The 21,628-nt window shown below is 37.3% G+C and overlaps 1 protein-coding gene and 1 non-coding gene across 2 annotated transcripts in view; one reads left to right on the forward strand and one right to left on the reverse strand.

Annotated features, from left to right (window-relative positions):
- Positions 1 to 21,628, forward strand: part of HMGCR (3-hydroxy-3-methylglutaryl-CoA reductase) — an 86,620-nt gene that overhangs the window by 22,376 nt on the left and 42,616 nt on the right. The gene's annotated exons all lie outside the window — the stretch shown is intronic.
- On the reverse strand, positions 14,507 to 14,613 carry LOC132364247 (U6 spliceosomal RNA). Its single transcript, XR_009502786.1, has one exon. It is a non-coding gene; the product is annotated as a U6 spliceosomal RNA (small nuclear RNA).

Consider the following 21,628-nt stretch of genomic DNA (forward strand, 5'->3'; position numbering starts at 1 on the left):
TGGAAGCAACCTAAGGGTCCATCAATAGATGAATGGATAAAGAAGATATGATATATATGTGGGATACTACTCAGCCATAAAAAAGAATGAAATTCTGGGAGTTCCCGAGTGGCCTAGTGGTTAGGATTCTGGACTTTCACTGCCATGACCCGGGTTCAGTCCCCAATCAGGGAACTGAGATCCTGCAAGCCTCGCAGCATGGCCAAAAAAAGGAAAAGAATGAAATTCTGTCATTTGCAACAACATGGATGGGCCTAGAGGGTATTATGCTAAGTGAAATAAGTCAGACAGAGAAAGAAAAATACTGTATGATTTCACTTACACAGAGAATCTAAAAAGCAAAACAAGTGAACAAACATAACAAAACAGAAACAGAGTCATAGATTCAGAGGACAAATAGGTGGTTGCCAGAGGGGAGGGGGTAAGGGGAGAAAAAAAAAATAGGTGAGGGAGATTAAGAGGTACAAACTTCCAGTTACAGAATAAATGGGCCACAGGGATGAAAGATACAGCATGGAGAATATAGTCAATAATAACATAATATCTTTGTGTGGTGAAAGATTGCAACTAGACTTGTCATACTGATCATTTGGTAATCTACAGATATACTGAATCACTACGTTGTACACCTGGAACTAACATAGGGTCATAGGTCAATTATACTTCAATATAATTAATTAATTAATTTAAAAAAACATTAACATTGCCACAACCTGGTAAGAACTTGACCAATGACTACCACTGAGGTGGTAACTGGGGTGGTCATTGGTCAATTAAACTGATTGGATTTTCTTTTTCTCTTCCCTACTGCCTTTATATTATGTTGGGGAAAAACAATCTCACGTATCATGTTTTTATCATTTTTATCAATAAGAAAATTTTATGATACATGATAGTGTTGCTCACAATTGAAATAATATGGTTAATGGAGTTTGAATGACCAGGATGAAGGTCAGTGGAGAGGACACTGGGGTCTGGGTGCTTGGGGCTTACAGTATATTCAAGGGAAAGAGACAAAAGACCTAGGCCATCATATTTTCCTCCAGATTTTGTCCAACACAGGGCAGCAGGGTTAGCAAGGAGGCAGGAACCCACAGCAACAGCACTGTCTTGGGGGGAAAAATCATGCATTTGGTTGAATGCCTCAGAAAAAAGGAGAAAATGGTTAAGACCGGGGCTTGAATCTTTGTTCTAATCAAAGTAAAACAACAAGAAGCAAAAGAAAGAAAGTCATAACCCAAATAAGCATGCAGTTGAAACTGCTAAAGGCCAAATAGCTGCTCCTTTGCCCCAAACTTAAATCAAAATGATTATGAGAAAGAGCTAATGGAGTTTTTGAAGCCAATTATCTCGCACCTGAAACCAGAGAGAACACTGAGCAGATCCAGAGGCAAATGCTTAGGAGAATATAGGACTGCTTGACCCACTGTCCCTGCTAGAAATGGCCGGCGTCTGGCAGTGGATGAGAGCACAATTCACTGTTTACTTCTTCTTAGCCCACCTATTATTTTGAAAGCTCCAGTTGGCAAAACTGTTTTCAAGGTAAATGAAGCTCTGATACTACTTACCCAAGCCTCCTCTCAATTCTCCCCAAATGTGACCTTGTTTTTGACCTGAGAGATAGTGAATGGTCCAGCATAGCATCTCAAAGCCTGAAAGATGGACTGATTTTGATAGGACTAAAAGCCACTTCAGGAATCTATGCAATCCTAGTATTTTTCTGTTGACTTGTTTTAAATGTGTTATTCAGGAAAGTAAGCAGTACACAAGATGAACAGAGAAAAGTGTAACACAAATAATTGCGCTGTCCAATAGGGTACTTCTTGTCCTAGGCCTGCAGAGTGAGGTTCTTTTCCTCAGTCATGTTCTGATGTTCTGAATAATTGAGGAGTAAGACAAAAGAATATATCAGACTGAGAACTATAATGTCACTTTTATTAGTGATAAAGCTAATATTGGAAAAATGGTTTGTATCTGCAAGCAAACAGAATTCCAAATATAGAACTCAAGAATTAAAAGGACTTACCCACCCAGCACTGGAGTAATCGAGTGCCCCTTACCACCTCCTTCCTCCCTTCCCAGTAAACACCTGGAATGGAGGAAAAGGGCAGAATTTATACTTCTGCTGGGTAGCTTGCTCCCAAGAAGAAGATGGTGTAACTCAGTTGAATATGGCCAGTTTACACTTCCAATCCTACCAATCTATTGGGTCATCCCTTCTTTTCTGGGGAAGTGCAAAAAAAAGGGACAGAAAGAATCAGGAGTGCCATACAAGTAAAGCCATCTCCATATGGAAGGGCACATTGGGAATGGAGAAAAAACATTGCCTTCACCTTCCCAAGAAACAGATCTTATCACACCACACACACATTATATTTGTATTCAAAAGCTACACTTTAAATATAGTACTTTATAGCTACAAATAAATGCTGGAGAGGGTGTGGAGAAAAGGGAACCCTCCTATACTGTTGGTGGGAATATAAGTTGGTGCAGCCACTATGGAAAACAGTATGGAGTTTCCTTAATAAACTAAAAATAGAGTTGCCATATGATCCAGCAATCCCACTCCTGGGCATACATCCAGACAAAACTATAATTCAAAAAGATACATGCACCCCTATGTTCATAGCAGCACTACTCACAATAGCCAAGACATGGAAACAATCTAAATGTCCACTGACAGATGAGTGGATAAAGAAAATGTGTTACATATGTACAATGGAATATTACTCAGCCATAAAAAAGAATGAAATAATGTGATTTGCAGCAACATGGATGGACCTACAGATTATCATACTAAGTGAAGTAAGTCAGAAAGAGAAAGACAAATATCATATGATATCACATGTATGTGGAATCTAAAATATGACACAATTGAACTTATCTATGAAACAGAAACAGATTTACAGACATAGAGAACAGACTTGTGGTTGCCAAGGGGGAGGGGTTGGGGAGCGATGGACTGGGAGTTTGGGATTAGCAGATGCAAACTATTATATATAGAATGGATAAACAGCAAGGTCCTACTGTATAGCACAGGGAACTATATTCAATATCCTGTGATAAACCATAATGGGAAAGAATATGAAAAAGAATATATATATCTGCATAACTGAATCACTTTGCTGTACACCTAAAACTAACACAACATTGTAAATCAACTATATACTCCAATAAAAATTATTAAAAAAAAGAAAATTAGGAAACCACACACACACACACACACACACACACACACACAAAACTAGTAAGAGAGAGTCCTTTTCTCTAGTCTGCTACAACAGTCTCATACAACATAATGTAATCATCGCCTTACCTTTGGCACATTCTACTGGTTAAAAGCAAATGACAGATTTCACTCTTACACAGGGCAAGAAATTATAAATGGTGTAACTCATGGGAGGTAGGGACCACCTTACAGTGTGTCTACCACACATTGTATGCAATGGTACCACAGTTCATCACATTATCACCTATGGTTGCTACTGTTACAGCAGTATCTGTTAGCTCTCTCTCATAATGATGACTATAAGGTTGTGGTGATAAACAGATTTTTCTGAGTGCAGAGGAGCAGTTACAGAAGAAAAGGAGCTCAGGCCTTTAAACTCTCATCTTAAGTCATCATCATACAACCAGAGAGTTTCTATGGTAGCCCTAAGTTTTTCAATGTTTTGTAGCCGCTAAATCTCTCCTATAAAAGTTAGGATATTGATTGGGAAGGAGTGGGACCCTGAAACTTCAAATGAGTACATCTGTTTGGAATAAGATAAAGCTGAGATTCTTGATTCTTGAGACGCCCCTTGCAGTGTGGGGAGCTTGCTCTCTTTGTTTGAGTAGGCTAGCCTCAACGTGCTTGAAAACCTGTACCGACTTTGCCTGAAGCAGGTGCCCTGTAGGGGTGCCCAGGCCCCTTGAGATCCACCCCCACGACCCTGTCTTGTCACAAAACCCATAACTAGGGTGAGATTGTAGACTGCTTCAGGGAGGTAGGTACAAAGTTTGACCCAGAAGGGAATAGCTTAGTCTCTAAAGTAATGGGAAAATTTTGCGAATTTATATTGGCAGAGACCTGGTGAATATGTGGATGAGTGGGTTTGACCAAGGAGGGTAAAAGGTAACACTGGATGGGCCAAATGTTATTGCTATGGGTGTACTTGCCAGCGATTCTGGATTTAATGAGTCAGCAGCAGTACACCTTTGTTTTTATCTGGCAGAGCCAGCAGTCCACTGTCACAGTCTTGCCCAAGGGATATGTCAGCTTACCTGCTGTCTGCCAAAATTAGCAGAGATCTTGATTGCCTTGAATTCTATAAAGCATCACACTGGTCCATCACACTAAGTATGTCTACTGGCCTAATGAACAATAATTTGCAAGTTTTTAGATGCCTTAATAAGGGCTCTTTGAACCCCATGAATATTTAGGGGCCTGCCATCTCAGTAAAGTTTCTGGGGATCCAATGGTCTGGAGCATGTCAAGGTATTCTCTCAGAGGTGAAATACAAGTTACTGCCCCTTACAATGCCCACGCTTTAGACAGGCAGAACGCTTGGTGGGCCTCTTTTACACTGGAGGCAATATTACAGCATCAAGATGTTGCAAAGAGCTATTCACTAAATAACTGGACAGATTTCCAGGCTTTCTTAACTTTATTTCTCTGTAATTTAAGTTGACTTGGCTCTCAAGCCCCCATTTCTACTGAGAGTAGAAAACTTCAGCTTGCTAACTCAAGTTTCTTAGTTTCATCTGGATTAAATTTCTTGTAGAAACAGAGACAGGAAACAAGGCACAGGTATCCTCTGCTCTTGTGTTCCCAAGCTCATCTAGTTTTTCATTTGTTTGTTTTATTTTAGTTGACAGTTTTGAGTGGGTAGAAATGTCAGGCTGCAGTGCAAGTTGCTCTTGTACTTAAGCCCTATGACCAAAATACCAATGACCAATTATATTCAAAGTGTCTAGGGCATGTCCGTCTGGAGACTCTTGCAAGCACCACTAGGAAATTCCCAGCAGATACCGTTAGGGTTTGGAAGCAATTTATTATCATCTCTTTTTTAAACAATATTAACCTGAAGTTAAATAACTTGTCTAAGGACAGACAGCTGGGAGGTGGTAGAGCCAACACGTACCCAATGCCATTTGAATTAGCCAGCACACTATGTTGCTTTCGGTAATAAACACACAGTACTTCAGTTATGGCACTTATCTTGATCTAATCTATGCCTAGTCTTCCCACTAAATTGTAAATTAGGTAACATGAAGTCATTGCTTCTTGATATCCCTGCACCACCCTGTAGAGTGCCATGCACAGAATGGATACTGCATTAAATGTCTGTAGGATTTGACAGCTACATCCATGCTCATGAGAAGTAACACTTACATGGTCATATGATGAGTTGAATTGGCAATCAATGAGTATCATAGTAGCCTTTTTCCTTTCAAACCCAAAGCCAAGGAGTCTTCTAAGTTACATTAGAATCATGGCATCTGTGTACCCATGCCTATTATCCTTCTCTCTTGCTCAATGCTTTCCTTATGGCATCTGCTTTATAACCTGCCAGAATTAAGGATGCTTCTCTTCTATGGGCAAAATCATATTCTGAGTCTTTTTTTTTTTTTTTTCACACACACACACACTGTATTTTATTTTTACAAGAGATAAATAGACTGACACGAAGCATTGTACATGGATGACCACAACAAAAGCAACAATGATTGCAATTACCAAACCTGAAACACACTCATACTATGTCATAATATTGACATTCAGTCCAGTAATCCTCCACTGTAACAGCTCCTTTACTTTGCAGTGAAAATTGATTTGTATATTCTTTGCCTCTGAATCCTTGTGGGATTTATTTTTTTTTAATTCAGACAGAAAGTCACAAAAATTATACTCATCCTCATCAGTTCACTCAGTCCCATGTAATTAAATTTTTTTTTTCATCTTGATCTTTTGTTAGCACTTTTTTGAGTTCATCAGTTTTTCATTAGAGTTCTGAAAATGCTTATTCATTCAGTTCAGCAGTACAGTCAGTTACCAGAAACCTGTACTTGTCAGAGTCTTTTCCATGAATTTCTTGAAGATGAAACCCTTTTATAAGAACATATTTGCAAAATCATCAGAGTACACCCAGAACTGTCTGTAAATGAGAAAAGACTTAAAAATGACCACAGTTAAAGATTTGATGAAAGTTCATAATAATGCAGTTGACAAGAAAATTAGTTATTTCTGAGATATACATTTTAAAGTAATAACTAGAATTATTACTTATAACATTATACCAGAACATATAAGATTTTTAGAAATTTCATGTAATGTCTGAAACATTTATATTAACATATTTCCATACATATTTCCATACAAATACAAATATAAGATTTTTAGAAATTTCATGTAATGTCTGAAACATTTATATTAACATATTTCCTTACAAATAACCCAATGAAAGTTTAGTATTAGTTGTTTTGTTTGTTTTTTTATACTGCAGGTTCTTATTAGGCATCAATTTTATACACATCAGTGTATACATATCAATCCCAATCGCCCAATTGAGCACACCACCATCCCCACCCCACCGCAGTTTTCCCCCCTTGGTGTCCATATGTCCATTCTCTACATCTGTGTCTCAACTTCTGCCCTGCAAACCGGCTCATCTGTACCATTTTTCTAGGTTCCACATACATGCATTAATATACGATATTTGTTTTTCTCTTTCTGACTTACTTCACTCTGTATGACAGTCTCTAGATCCATCCACTTCTCAACAAATGACTCAATTTCGTTCCTTTTTATGGCTGAGTAATATTCCATTGTATATTTGTAGCACAACTTCTTTATCCATTCGTCTGTTGATGGGCATTTAGGTTGCTTCCATGACCTGGCTATTGTAAATAGTGCTGCAATGAACATTGGGGTGCATGTGTCTTTTTGAATTACGGTTTTCTCTGGGTATATGCTCAGTAGTGGGATTGCTGGGTCATATGGTAATTCTATTTTTAGTTTTTTAAGGAACCTCCATATTGTTCTCCATAGTGGCTGTATCAATTTACATTCCCACCAACAGTGCAAGAGGGTTCCCTTTTCTCCACACCCTCTCCAGCATTTGTTGTTTGTAGATTTTCTGATGATGCCCATTCTAACAGGAGTGAGGTGATACCTCATTGTAGTTTTGATTTGCATTTCTCTAATAATTAGTGATGTTGAGCATCTTTTCATGTGCTTCGTGGCCGTCTGTATGTCTTCTTCGGAGAAATGTCTATTTAGGTCTTCTGCCCATTTTTGGATTGGGGTGTTTGTTTCTTTGATATTGAGCTGAATGAGCTGTTTATATATTTTGGAGATTAATCCTTTGTCCGTTGATTCGTTTGCAAATATTTTCTCCCATTCTGAGGGTTGTCTTTTCGTCTTGTTTATGGTTTCCTTTGCTGTGCACAAGCTTTGAAGTTTCATTAGGTCCCATTTGTTTATTTTTGTTTTTATTTCCATTACTCTAGGAGGTGGATCAAAAAAGATCTTGCTGTGATTTATGTCAAAGAGTGTTCTTCCTATGTTTTCCTCTAAGAGTTTTTTAGTGTCCAGTCTTATATTTAGGTCTCTAATCCATTTTGAGTTTATTTTTGTGTATGGTGTTAGGGAGTATTCTAATTTCATTCTTTTACATGTAGCTGTCCAGTTTTCCCAGCACCACTTATTGAAGAGACTGTCTTTTCTCCATTGTATATCTTTGCCTCCTTTGTCATAGATTAGTTGACCATAGGTGTGTGGGTTAATCTCTGGGCTTTCTATCTTGTTCCATTGATCTATGTTTCTGTTTTTGTGCCAGTACCATATTGTCTTGATTACTGTAGCTTTGTAGTATAGTCTGAAGTCAGGGAGTCTGATTCCTCCAGCTCCATTTTTTTCCCTCAAGACTGCTTTGGCTATTCGGGGTCTTTTGTGACTCCATACAAATTTTAAGATGATTTGTTCTAGCTCCGTAAAAAATGCTATTGGTAATTTGATAGGGATTGCATTGAATCTGTATATTGCTTGGGTAGTATACTCATTTTCACAATGTTGATTCTTCCAATCCAAGAACATGGTATATCTCTCTATCTGTTGGTATCATCTTTAATTTCTTTCATCAGTGTCTTATAGTTTTCTGCATACAGGTCTTTTGTCTCCCTAGGTGGGTTTATTCCTAGGTATTTTATTCTTTTTGTTGCAATGGTAAATGGGAGTGTTTCCATAATTGCTCTTTCAAATTTTTCATCATTAGTGTATAGGAATGCAAGAGATTTCTGTGCATTCATTTTGTATCCTGCAACTTTACCATATTCATTCATTAGCTCTAGCAGTTTTCTGGTGGCAGTTTTAGGATTCTCTATGTATAGTATCATGTCATCCGCAAACAGTGACAGTTTTACTTCTTCTTTTCCAATTTGTATTCCTTTTATTTCTTTTTCTTCTCTGATTGCCGTGGCTAGGACTTCCAGAACTATGTTGAATAATAGTGGTGAGAGTGGACATCCTTGTCTTGTTCCTGATCTTAGAGGAAATGCTTTCAGTTTTTCACCATTGAGAATGATGTTTGCTGTGGGTTTGTCGTATATGGCCTTTATTATGTTGAGGTAGGTTCCCTCTATGCCCACTTTCTGGAGAGTTTTTATCATAAATGGGTGTTGAATTTTGTCAAAAGCTTTTTCTGCATCTATTGAGATGAATGATCATATGGTTTTTATTCTTCAATTTGTTAATATGGTGTATCACATTGATTGATTTGCGTATATTGAAGAATCCTTGCATCCCTGGGATAAATCCCACTTGATCGTGGTGTATGATCCTTTTAATGTGTTGTTGGATTCTGTTTGCTAGTATTTTGTTGAGGATTTTTGCATCTATATTCATCAGTGATATTGGTCTGTAATTTTCTTTTTTTGTAGTGTCTTTGTCTGGTTTTGGTATCAGGGTGATGGTGGCCTCATAGAATGAGTTTGGGAGTGTTCCTTCCTCTGCAATTTTTTGGAAGAGTTTGAGAAGGATAGGTGTTAGCTCTTCTCTAAATGTTTGATAGAATTCACCTGTGAAGCCATCTGTTCCTGGACTTTTGTTTGTTGGAAGATTTTTAATCACAGTTTCAATTTCATTACTTGTGATTGCTCTGTTCATATTTTCTGTTTCTTCCTGGTTCAGTCTTGGAAGGTTATACCTTTCTAAAAATTTGTCCATTTCTTCCAGGTTGTCCATTTTATTGGCATAAAGTTGCTTGTAGTAGTCTCTTAGGATGCTTTGTATTTCTGTGGTGTCTGTTGTAACTTCTCCTTTTTCATTTCTGATTTTATTGATTTGAGTCCTCTCCCTCTTTTTCTTGATGAGTCTGGCTAATGGCTTATCAATTTTGTTTATCTTCTCAAAGAACCAACTTTTAGTTTTATTGATATTTGCTATTGTTTTCTTTGTTTCTATTTCATTTATTTCTGCTCTGATCTTCATGGTTTCTTTCCTTCTGCTAACTTTGGGTTTTGTTTGTTCTTCTTTCTCTAGTTTCTTTAGGTGTAAGGTTAGATTGTTTACTTGAGATTTTTCTTGTTTCTTGAGATAGGTTTGTATAGCTATAAACTTCCCTCTTAGAACTGCTTTTGCTGCATCCCATAGGTTTTGGGTCGTCGTGTTTTCATTGTCATTTGTCTCTAGGTATTTTTTGATTTCCTCTCTGATTTCTTCAGTGATCTCTTGGTTATTTAGTAACGTATTGTTTAGCCTCCATGTGTTTATCTTTTTTACGTTTTTTTCCCTGTAATTCATTTCTAATCTCATAGTGTTGTGGTCAGAAAAGATGCTTGATATGATTTCAATTTTCTTAAATTTACTGAGGTTTGATTTGTGACCCAAGATGTGATCTATCCTGGAGAATGTTCCGTGCGCACTTGAGAAGAACGTGTAATCTGCTGTTTTTGGATGGAATGTCCTATATATATCAATTAAATCTAACTGGTCTATTGTGTCATTTAAAGCTTCTGTTTCCTTATTCATTTTCATTTTGGATGATCTGTCCATTGGTGTAAGTGAGGTGTTAAAGTCCCCCACTATTATTGTGTTACTGTCGATTTCCTCTTTTATAGCTGTTAGCAGTTGCCTTATTTATTGAGGTGCTCCTATGTTGGGTGCATATATATTTATAATTGTTATATCTTCTTCTTGGATTGATCCCTTGATCATTATGTAGTGTCCTTCCTTGTCTCTTGTAACATTCTTTATTTTAAAGTCTATTTTATCTGATATGAGTATAGTATAGCTACTCCAGCTTTCTTTTGATTTCCATTTGCATGGAATATCTTTTTCCATCCCCTCACTTTCAGTCTGTATGTGTCCCTAGGTCTAAAGTGGGTCTCTTGTAGACAGCATATATATGGGTCTTGTTTTTGTATCCATTCAGCCAGTCCATGTCTTTTGGTTGGGGCATTTAATCCATTCACGTTTAAGGTAATTATCGATATGTATGTTCCTATGACCATTTTCTTAATTGTTTTGGGTTTGTTTTTGTAGGTCCTTTACTTCTCTTGTGTTTCCCACTTAGAGAAGTTCCTTTAGCATTTGTTGTAGAGCTGGTTTGGTGGTGCTGAATTCTCTTAGCTTTTGCTTGTCTGTAAAGCTTTTGATTTCTCCATCAAATCTAAATGAGATCCTTGCCGGGTAGAGTAATCTTGGTTGTAGGTTCTTCCCTTTCATCACTTTAAGTATATCATGCCACTCCCTTCTGGCTTGTAGAGTTTCTGCTGAGAAATCAGCTGTTAACCTTATGGGAGTTCCCTTGTATGTTATTTGTAGTTTTTCCCTTGCTGCTTTCAATAATTTTTCTTTGTCTTTAATTTTTGCCACTTTGATTACTATGTGTCTCGGCGTGTTTCTCCTTGGGTTTATCCTGTATGGGACTCTCTGTGCTTCCTGGACTTGGGTGGCTATTTCCTTTCCCATGTTAGGGAAGTTTTCGACTATAATCTCTTCAAATATTTTCTCTGGTCCTTTCTCTCTCTCTTCTCCTTCTGGGACCCCTATAATGCGAATGTTGTTGCGTTTAATGTTGTCCCAGAGGTCTCTTAGGCTGTCTTCATTTCTTTTCATTCTTTTTTCTTTATTCTGTTCCGCAGCAGTGAATTCCACCATTCTGTCTTGCAGGTCACTTATCCGTTCTTCTGCCTCAGTTATTCTGCTATTGATTCCTTCTAGTGTAGTTTTCATTTCAGTTATTGTATTGGTCATCTCTGTTTGTTTGTTCTTTAATTCTTCTAGGTCTTTGTTAATCATTTCTTGCATCTTCTCAATCTTTGCCTCCATTCTTATTCCGAGGTCCTGGATCATCTTCACTATCATTATTCTGACTTCTTTTTCTGGAAGGTTGCCTATCTCCACTTCATTTAGTTGTTTTTCTGGGTTTTTTTCCTGTTCCTTCATCTGGTACATAGCCCTCTGCCTTTTCATCTTGTCTATCTTTCTGTGAATGTGGTTTTTGTTCCACAGGCTGCAGGATTGTAGTTTTTGTTGCTTCTGCTGTCTTCCCTCTGGTGGTTGAGGCTATCTAAGAGGCTTGATGGGAGGCTCTGGTGGTGGGTAGAGCTGACTGTTGCTGTGGCGGTCAGAGCTCAGTAAAAACTTCTGAGTCTTTTGACCACAGTAAAACAGAAATTGTACAACCAAAAAACAGAGATCCGTTATAGGGTGTCATTCTTCTGGCCTATCAAATGCAGTGCCAAGCAGTACCCAGATATTATTCACATTGTTCTTGCCCTTGACCGAAGGCATAATTCTTCCATTTCTGACCTCAGACTGCAAAGTTAGTGGTGATATCACTCTGTGGGCATAATCTGGCAACCACATACAAGAGCAATAAGCATACAATAACAAAGTTTCACTCAGGGCGTAAACTGTGGGCCCAGGTGACACCCAAACATAATCCTCTTTTACCTTATTCAGGACCCTGAGAGTCAACCTCCTCCCTAATTTTTGTAGCAATAAAGAAAGCACAAGGCATGACTTTTCAACCAAGGGGTATTTAGCAGGGGATTTGCAGGCATTACTACTTATGAAAAGCAACATAGGCTTTGACATGCTTTGCTAAAGAACAATAGACAGTGTCAATCTATTTGCTCCTCAGGAGACAGTAAAATGACAAATTGATATCAGGAGGTCTTAGGCTCCATGGGGTAGATTTTTCTGAGAGTCTTCCATCACATTTGTCAACTATACTGTGGAATTTGTATGTCTTGTGAAATTTTTCTTAAATGCCAACTCCTAAGAATGAGAGCACATGTCTCAGGACCTTAAGATTGTCTTTGGGTCTCTGTGTAGGTATCACTTGATGGGATATTCAGCACTCTGCACCACCTGTCTGACTTTATCAAAATCTCTGGGAAATTCTGGAGTGAGACATGCTTGGCTCATTCATTCATTCAACACATAGTTTTTGAGAGCTTAGACTGTGGAAAACACTAAGTCCTAGAGAGTAAAGTGGAATATGAATGATAGACAAAGCAGGGACAAAGGTCCCTTTCCTCAAGGAATGTAGAGTTTAGTAGCAGAGGTAGGAAATTAGACAAGCAACTGCACTAATGTGTGAAAAACACTAAGTCCTAGAGAGTAAAGTGGAATATGAATGATAGACAAAGCAGGGACAAAGGTCCCTTTCCTCAAGGAATGTAGAGTTTAGTAGCAGAGGTAGGAAATTAGACAAGCAACTGCACTACTGTGTGAAAAGTGCTATAATAAAGGAGGTTCAGGGATATAGGAGTTAATCAGGGGAAGGGAAGGATACCCAGTAGAGGTGACATCTAAATGGACACCTGAAGGATGAGTTAGACTTTGCCATATGATAAGGAGATGGTGGGGCTAGGAGGTATGGAAACACTGTTTTAGGTGGAAATAACAGAATATTTGAAGATAAGGAAGTGTGGGAGAGGAAAGAAAATAGTGGGACTGGGCCACAGTGTGCAAGGACACATGTGGTGAGAAGTGAGGCTAAAGAGGGAGACTGAGTCAACAGGATCCAATGCTGACAAAGTGTTGTAAAGTGCCTGTTGGGTTCTTTTTACACAAAATATAGCATACTATATAGAGTTTTCTGCAATGGTTTTTTTTTTTTTCATGTATATCTTGGAGCTTTTTTTCTACCAGCACATAGTGGACTTACCTATTTTTTTTTCAAGTTGAATAGTATTCCATTGTATAGATGCACCAAATTTATTTAATTAGAAATATTGATGAGCATCTTTCATGACTGTGAATGATGCTGCAGGGTATCATTTCGCCCACGAGAGCACAGCCCCTGCTTGCCCATGAGTGCTGTCTCAGTTAACCCCCATCTCACTCCCCACTCCATAGAGGCTTGGTGCAGTTAGTCTATTGAAATGTGATCCCAGGAAACAGGAGAAAGGGAGTAGGGAGAGGGAGATGTGGGGAAAGGAAAGCCAATATTAGAGTGTGTTTTAGAAGTCGCCAGGACCTCCTGAGACATGTACAGAGCACCCCTGAATTGTTCACGTAGGGACAAAAGGCTGGAGCATTTATCCACTGCCTCCCATCCCCCACTAGACAAAGGTTGCCCCTAGATGCATTAGTTCTTCCACTGTGCCAGGCCAAATTTCCCCTACAAAGAGCTCATGGAAGGCTACTGTCAGCTGAGATGAGTCTAAGAAACCAAAAAACTGTCCACAGCAAGGTGGCTGAGGTATGTGGTGGGGTCATAGAAACATCAGTTATATTTGCCTGTGTGAAATTTAGAAAAAAGGCACTCTATCTAAGCAGAGCCAATCCTACATTCTCCTTGCTTGGTGAGTAGATAGCATCTCTGTTTTAATTTGAAAAAGGCTTATTTTTCTAGGCTCTTCTCATCCCTGCCCCAGAGCCAGGGTGTGCAGCTAGAAAGGAGAACAGACTGGATTTCAGCCCCTTGGCCAAAGGCACTCAAGCGGTGAACAACTTGCACAGCTATACTGTGTGCCATGGATATGTCTGTATGAGTAGGCTAAATTCCTCAAAGTGGGCCAGAGGTATGTTCATGGTTCTTTCCCTAGCTCAGTGGTTTCCTCACACATTTGCAGATATCTGGGCACTCGCTCTGTACGTCTTCCTCTCTGGTGCTCTATTCACAAATTCCACCTGCCCTGGCCTCCGCATGTTCCAAACTCTATTTCCCAACTCAGGAAGACCACTTGGGCTTCCCTTGCCTGTGTCAAGCTTGGAACCTCTCTGTCAGCAGTGATCTTAGACACTCAAAGCATTCACCTTGTTTCCTATCTCTCTCAGACCACTGTTCTTGGCTGCCTCATGGCTAATATTTTGAAAGTCATGATTTCATATATTTGGTCTGAATTTACAGTTGTTAAGTATGAAGGTAAATTGAGCACCAGTTACTCTTTCTTGGCCAGAAATGAGAATCTCTGTATGTGCATTAAAAAAAATTTTTTTTAACATCTTTATTGGAGTATAATTGCTTTACAATGGTGTGTTAGTTTCTGCTTTATAACAAAGTGAATCAAAAATATGGAACGCTTCACGAATTTGCGTGTCATCCTTGTGCAGGGGCCATGCTAATCTTCTCTGTATTGTTCCTATTTTAGTATATGTGCTGCCAAAGCGATCACTGTATATGCATTTTTAATTTTGATAAATACTCCCCAAATTATTTCCACACTGGAGGTATAAATTTGTACTCCAACTAGCAGCAAGGCGTAAGGCCTATGTCTTCATGTTCCAGCCACAAGACAGAATGTTTTCAAAATGTGTTTACCTTTGCCAGACTGATGGGTGAAAATGGTGTCTTATGATAGCTTTAATATGCATTATCTTGCTGTGAGTGATATTAAGACTCTTTTAGGATATTTAAGAACCATTTGCCTTTCCTTTCCTGTGATCTCTTTATTCACATCCTTTGTCCATTTTTTTCTGGGTTGTTGGTATTTTTCTTTTTGACATATACTGAGGTCCATTACTTCAAAGGGTCACATTATCAGTTGAAGGTCACACCAAATCAGAGGATAATGCTGACATTATAGTGCATCTTATGCCACTGCTGTTTCATTTATGAAGTACCATCATATTTTAGATTTTATCTTCGTATTTCTCAAGCAAAATGTGAAACTGAAAAAACTTCCTAGTAGCTAAAATAATGGTCTCAATACAAGAGAACGCACATGTAAACACATTTTGAAGCAGGAACTTCGAAGACAGGTACATTTATTACTATGTAAGTGCCTTGAGGGAAGGGATCAGGTCTTATTTTTATAGTTTAATATATTTTAGTCTCTCTCTCTCTTTCTCTTTCTCCCTCTCTCTGTAGATAGGTAGATAGATAGATAGATATAGATTGACATATGCTCTCTCAAGAGGATTCTCTGATATGCTACCCAGCAACTGATATAAAGGCAGAAATCCTAAGCTTTCCTTTTATTTTTATAACTTTGTCTTCTGGCTTCCATTTTTAGACTGTATTTTCTTCCTTCGTGTATGCCCATTTTCCTTGTTTTCAATCTGTATATTTTTAACCCCTCGAGGAAAGATTTAATATGTCTTCACTTTCATCACAAAGAACTCAGTTTTACCAAAGCTTTGGAAAGCAATGCACTTTTTAAAAACATAATTTTTGTTATTGAGATAAAATTTAAATATACTGAAATGCATACATCTTAAAGGTACAATTTGATAAGTGTAAATCCATATACAGGATCCTGGATGTCCACATCATGGTGGTGTGAGTTGTTACCTTTTTCTCTCCCCTTTGATTTCAATTAATTGGACATCCATAATTTTAAAAAATGCCTCTACGCAGCATGCTAGGACACCCAAAAGATCCATCCATCTATGCACCAGAAAGTGGGTGGATTGGACCACAGAGAAGATGGCAGAGCAAGAGAAATGGTCGTGGAGCCAGCAGCAGCAAAGACAGAGAAGGCAGAGAAGGTAGTGGCTGCTCCAGCAGCAAGCTAGCATGACTTTTCTGGCAGAGGAGGTGGAAGGTGAAGGTGGTAAGTGGGAGTGTGCCTGGCCATGCATGCTGCAGCTGGAGGGACCAGCTGCTCTCTCTGAGGAGAGACCACAGTGACTAGGGGGACAGAAAGGAAAGAGCAGTAGGCAGACAAAGAGAACTGAAGGAAAGCATCTCTTGCTGTCTGCCTTGGGAAGCAAGGAGACTGCTCATGGACCTCTGGGACCATCCCGCCACACACACCTTGAGGATCCCCCTACTAGGCCGTAGGCACATTCAAGTGCTAAGTACACACATTCCTCCCCCACCCTGAAACATGCACACACTCTGCCACCACTCTTTGCTTTTTTTTTTTTTAATGCACCTTGGGTCCGCTCCACTGTGAGAAACCAAAAACTTGTGCTGTAGCGCCACCTTCTGGAAAGCAAAAGGAAGACTCCTAACTACCAACCTGTTGAATCAGAATCAAAGTAAACAAAGCCTTTGCCTGTATAAGAAAGGTGTTCACTATTTCAATTGCAGCAGTAGAAGCTCTTTTTACCAAACACCATAAAAAGTCATGGTAATATGGTATCACAAAAATAAAATGACAGTTTTCCTGCAACCAAACCCAAAGACATGGAATATCGAGATGTAACCCATACAGAATTTTAAACAGCTGTTATGAAGAAATTCAATGAGCTATAAGAAAGCTCAGAAAGGCAATTCAATGAACTTCAGAATAAAATTAATGAACAAAAGGAGTACTTTACCGAAGAGACTGAAATTCTAAAAAAGAACCAAATAGAAATTCTGGAGCTGAAGAACCCAATAAATGAGATGAAGAGTGAACTAGAATGCATTGGAAATAGAACAGATCATATGGAAGAGAGAAATAGTGAGCTTGAAGGTAGAAATATAGAGATGATTAGGGTGGAAGAGGAGAGAGAACAAAGATTTTTAAAAAGTGAAGAAACCCTGACTCCATTAGAAGAGCCAACATAAGGGAATTCCCTGGCGGTCCAGTGGTTAGGACTCCATGCTTTCACTGCCAGGGCCAGGGTTTGATCCCTGGTCGGGGAACTAAAATCCTACAAGCTGTGCAGCATGGCCAAAAAAAAAAAAAAAAAAAAAGCCAACATAAGAATAATGGGTGTCCCAGAAGGAGAAGAGAGTGAGAAGGGATCAGAATGTATTTAAAGAAATAATAGTTGAGAACATCCCAAAATTGGGGAAGAAACTAGATATGCAAGTCCACAATGCTCATAGAACACCTTATTATCTCAACAAAAAAGACCTTCTCAAAGACATATTATATTAAAATTGTCAAAAGACAACAATAAAGGAAGAATTTTAAAGGCAGCCAGGGAAAAAAAGACAGTAACCTACAAAGTTACCCCCATTAGGCTATCAGCAGATTTCTCAGCAGAAACTCTACAGTCCAGGAGAGAGTGAAATAAAATATTCAAATATTGAAAGATAAAAACTGCCAGCCAGTAATACTCTATCCAGCAAAGTTATCTTTCAGATATGAAGGAGAAATAAAGGCTTTCCCTGATAAACAAAAGCTAAGGGAGTTTATCACCACTAGACCTGCCTTACAAGAAATGTTGGAAGGAGCTCTTCTAGCAAAGATAAAAGTACACAAAACTCTAAGGTGATAAATAGTCAAAATTAGAATACTGTAATTTTTTAGAACAGTATATTAAACTCTTAACTATAGCATAAAGTTTAAAGGAAAAGAATAATTTAAAATAACTATAGCTACTACAATTTGGTAATGAAATCACATCATAAAAAGAGAAAATCTATGACATCAAATACATAAGAGGAGAAGAATAAAAAGATTGAACCTTTATAGGCAAACAGAGATCAAATGCTATCAGCAGAAAAGAGACTATTTTATCTATGAGATGTTTTATATAAACTTCAAGGTAACCACAAAGCAAAAATCTATAGCAGAGACACAAAACATAAAAAGAAGGGAAACTGAGAAGATCACCATGGAAAACTACCAAGCTACAGAGGTAGACAAAAACAGTGGAGAGACAAAATAACCAAAAGGCAAAAGATAAAGTGGCAGTAGTAAATCCTTACATATCAGTAATCATGCTAAATATAAATGGATTGAACTTACCAATCAAAAGGCACAAAGTGACTAGATGGATTAAAAAATAAGACCCAGCTTTATGCAGCCTGCAGGAGACTTGTTTTAGCTCTAAAGACACATGTAAAAGTGAAAAAAGTGAAAGGATGGAAGATGATATTCCAAGCAAATGGAAACGGAAAGAAGGCAGGTGTAGCCGTACTTATATCAGACAAAATAGACTTCAAACCAAAAAGAGTAACTACCAAGAAACAAAGAATGTCATTATATAATGATAAAGGGATCAATACATCAAGAAGATGTAATAATTGTAAATATATACATTCCCAACACCTGAGCACTGAAATATATTAAGCAATTAGTAACAGATATTAAGGAGCAAATAGACAACAATACAATAATTGTACAAAACTTCAATACTCCACTATCAGCAATCAATAAATTGTCTAGACAGAAAATCAATAAGGAAACTTTGGAACCATACTTTAGAACAAATGAACTTAATAGACATATAAAAAGCATCCCATCCAGTAGCAGCAGAATACACATTCTTCTCTAGTGTACATGAAACATTCTCCAGGATAGATCATATGATAGGCCACAAAACAAATCTTAGCAAATTTAAGAAGATTGAAATCACACCAACTATCTTCTCTGGCCACAGTGGTATGACACTAGAAATCAACAATAAAAGGAAAGTGAGAAGATCTACAAATATGTGGAAACTAAGCAACACACTTCTAAACAACCACTGGGGTCAAAGAAAAAATCAAAAGGGGAATAAAAAATTATCTTGAAACAAATGAACATGAAAACATATCAAATATTGTGGGATGCAAGAAAAGCATTTCTGAGAGGAAAGGTTATAGTAATAAATGCTCATATTAAATTAGAAAGGTCTCAAATAAACAACCTAACTTTACACAAGGAAAAAGAGAAAGAACAAACTAAGCCTAAAGTTAGCAGAAGGAAGGAAATAATAAGAATCATAGCAGAAATAAATAAAATAGAGACCAGAAAAATAGAAAAGATCAATGAAGCTAAAAGCTGGTTCTTCTAAAAGATAAACAAAATTGACAAACCTTTAGCTAAACTAAGAAAAAAGGAGAGAAGACTCAACTAAATAGAATTAGAAATGATATTACAGAAATACATAGTATCATAAGGGACTACTATAAAGAGTTATATGCCAACAAATTATATAGAAGAAATGAATATATTTGTAGAAACACACAACTACCAAGAATGAATCAGAAGAAATAGAAAATCTGAACATACCAATAACAAGCAAAGAGATTGAATGAGTTACAAAAAACACTCCCAACACAGAAATCTCCAAGACGAGATGACTTCACTAGAGAATTCTACCAAACATTTAAAGGATTAACACCAGTCCTTCTCAAACTCTCTCAAAATACTGAGGAGGAGGGAACACTTCCAAATTCATCCTATACAAGGCTAGCATTACTTTGATACCAAATCAAATTATTTGATTCCAAATCAAATAAGGACACCACAAGAAAAGAAAACTATAGACCAATATCCCTGATTAGTATAGATGCCAAAATTCTCAACAAAATATTAGCAAACTGAATTTAAGAACACATGAAGAGGATTATATACCATGACCAAGTGGGATTTATCCCTGGGATGTAAGGATGGTTCAACATATGCAAATCAATAAATGTAATAAAATGAGCAATAAAAATCACATGATCATTTCAATAGACACAGAAAAAGTATTTGACAAAATACAACATCCTTTCACAATAGAAACGCTTAACAGACTGGGTATAGAAGGAACATACCTCAATGTAATAAAGGCCATGTATGACAACCCCACAGCTAACACTATACTCAATGGAGAGAAATTGAAAGTGTTTGCTCTAAGATTAGAAACAAGGCGAGGATGCCACACTCTCACCACAGTGTAGTACTGGAAGTCCTAGCTGGAACAATTAGGCAAGACAAAGAAATAAAATGCATCCAAATCAGAAAGGAAGATGTAAAATTGTCATTATTTGCTGATAATATGATCTTATAAATAGAAAATCCCAAAGAATCAGTATAAAAAAGTCCTTATTTTTACTCATGAACACACAATATACTGCCAGTCTCTTAATTGTAACCTGAGTAACTCTATTCTTTATCAGAAATGTTATCTACTGAAATCTCTGTCTACAGAGTCACCCAAAGCTAAAGTCTAAAAGTCATCCTATACAAATGAACTTACTTACAAAACAGAAACAGGTTCATAGACATAGAAAACAAACTTATGGTTACCCAAGGGGATGGGGTGAGGGGAGATAAATTAGGAGATTAGGATTAGCAGATACAAACTACTATATATAAAATAGATAAACTACAAGGTCCTGCTGTATAGCACAAGATATTCAGTATCTTATAATAAACTATAATGGAAAAGAATATGAAAAAGTATATATATATGAACCACTTTGCTGTACACCAGAAACTAACACTAAAACAACATTGTAAATCAACTATACTTCAATTAAAAATTAATTAGTTAAAAAATAAATCATCCTTCATTTCTCCTAATCCCTTATCCCAAATCACTGAGTCCTGCACATTCTTCTACCTTTTGAATTTCTCTTAATACATCCTTTCCATTCAACTCTTATTAATCTGCTTCAGTTCTTAAACACCATAATTTCTCATCCAATTTCCATACCGTCAGCCCCACTTTCTCATTTTTCATTCTGCCTCCACAGTGATTGGTTTAATAAGCAAATTTATGAAACAAACCTAAATAGTCATTACTTGAAAATGATTTTGTTTACGTAGAAGACCTAAGAGGATCCATGGAAAGACTGTTAGAAACAGCAGGACTTGATAAAGTGGCTGAATATAATAAAACATTTTTAAAAATAGCTTTTCTCTATAAGGAAATATAAAGGAAAAGTAATCCTGTTTGTGATAGCAAAGAAAATATCTAAAACATCACAGATAAGTCTAAAAAAAAAAAAAGGAATGTGCCATGAGGAGAAAAACAGCAAATTTCAGAGATATATAGAATACAAATAAATGTCTCCATTACTTCTTCTCATGATAAACCCCTAATTTTCTAAGATAATATGAATAAATCTTTGTTCCTTATAGACACAGCCTATTGATGTCCCTGGTGGAGAAGACTGAAGAGTATAAATATATCATTTCAGCCCATGTTAATATGGGGATTTATCAAATTCCCACCAGGAATTGTTTGGGGAGGAGAGTGCTTGACAAAATAATCTTAAAATTCATGTGAAAGAACTGGTAAGAATGGCAAGGAAAATTTTACAAAGAAGAATATTTAGGGGGACTAGGCTTCCCAGATATCAAAACATTATAAAACCATGATAAGCAAAGGTTTAGAAACAACAAAAGAATACAAAAATGAATGAAGCAGAAAAGGAAATTCCCAGACACTTGTATAAATAAACATTATAATATATAATAGCTATTTGATATACATTATAATTTAATTGGGAAGAAATGGATTATTCAAGGAACAACTGGGGAGAGAGGGTTAGATATTGAGAAAAGAATCAGTTAAGACTTTGACGTCATTTGTCTATTCATCTAATCT

Source organism: Balaenoptera ricei, chromosome 3 (assembly GCF_028023285.1).
Source record: "Balaenoptera ricei isolate mBalRic1 chromosome 3, mBalRic1.hap2, whole genome shotgun sequence".
In the NCBI taxonomy this organism is placed as follows: domain Eukaryota; kingdom Metazoa; phylum Chordata; class Mammalia; order Artiodactyla; family Balaenopteridae; genus Balaenoptera; species Balaenoptera ricei.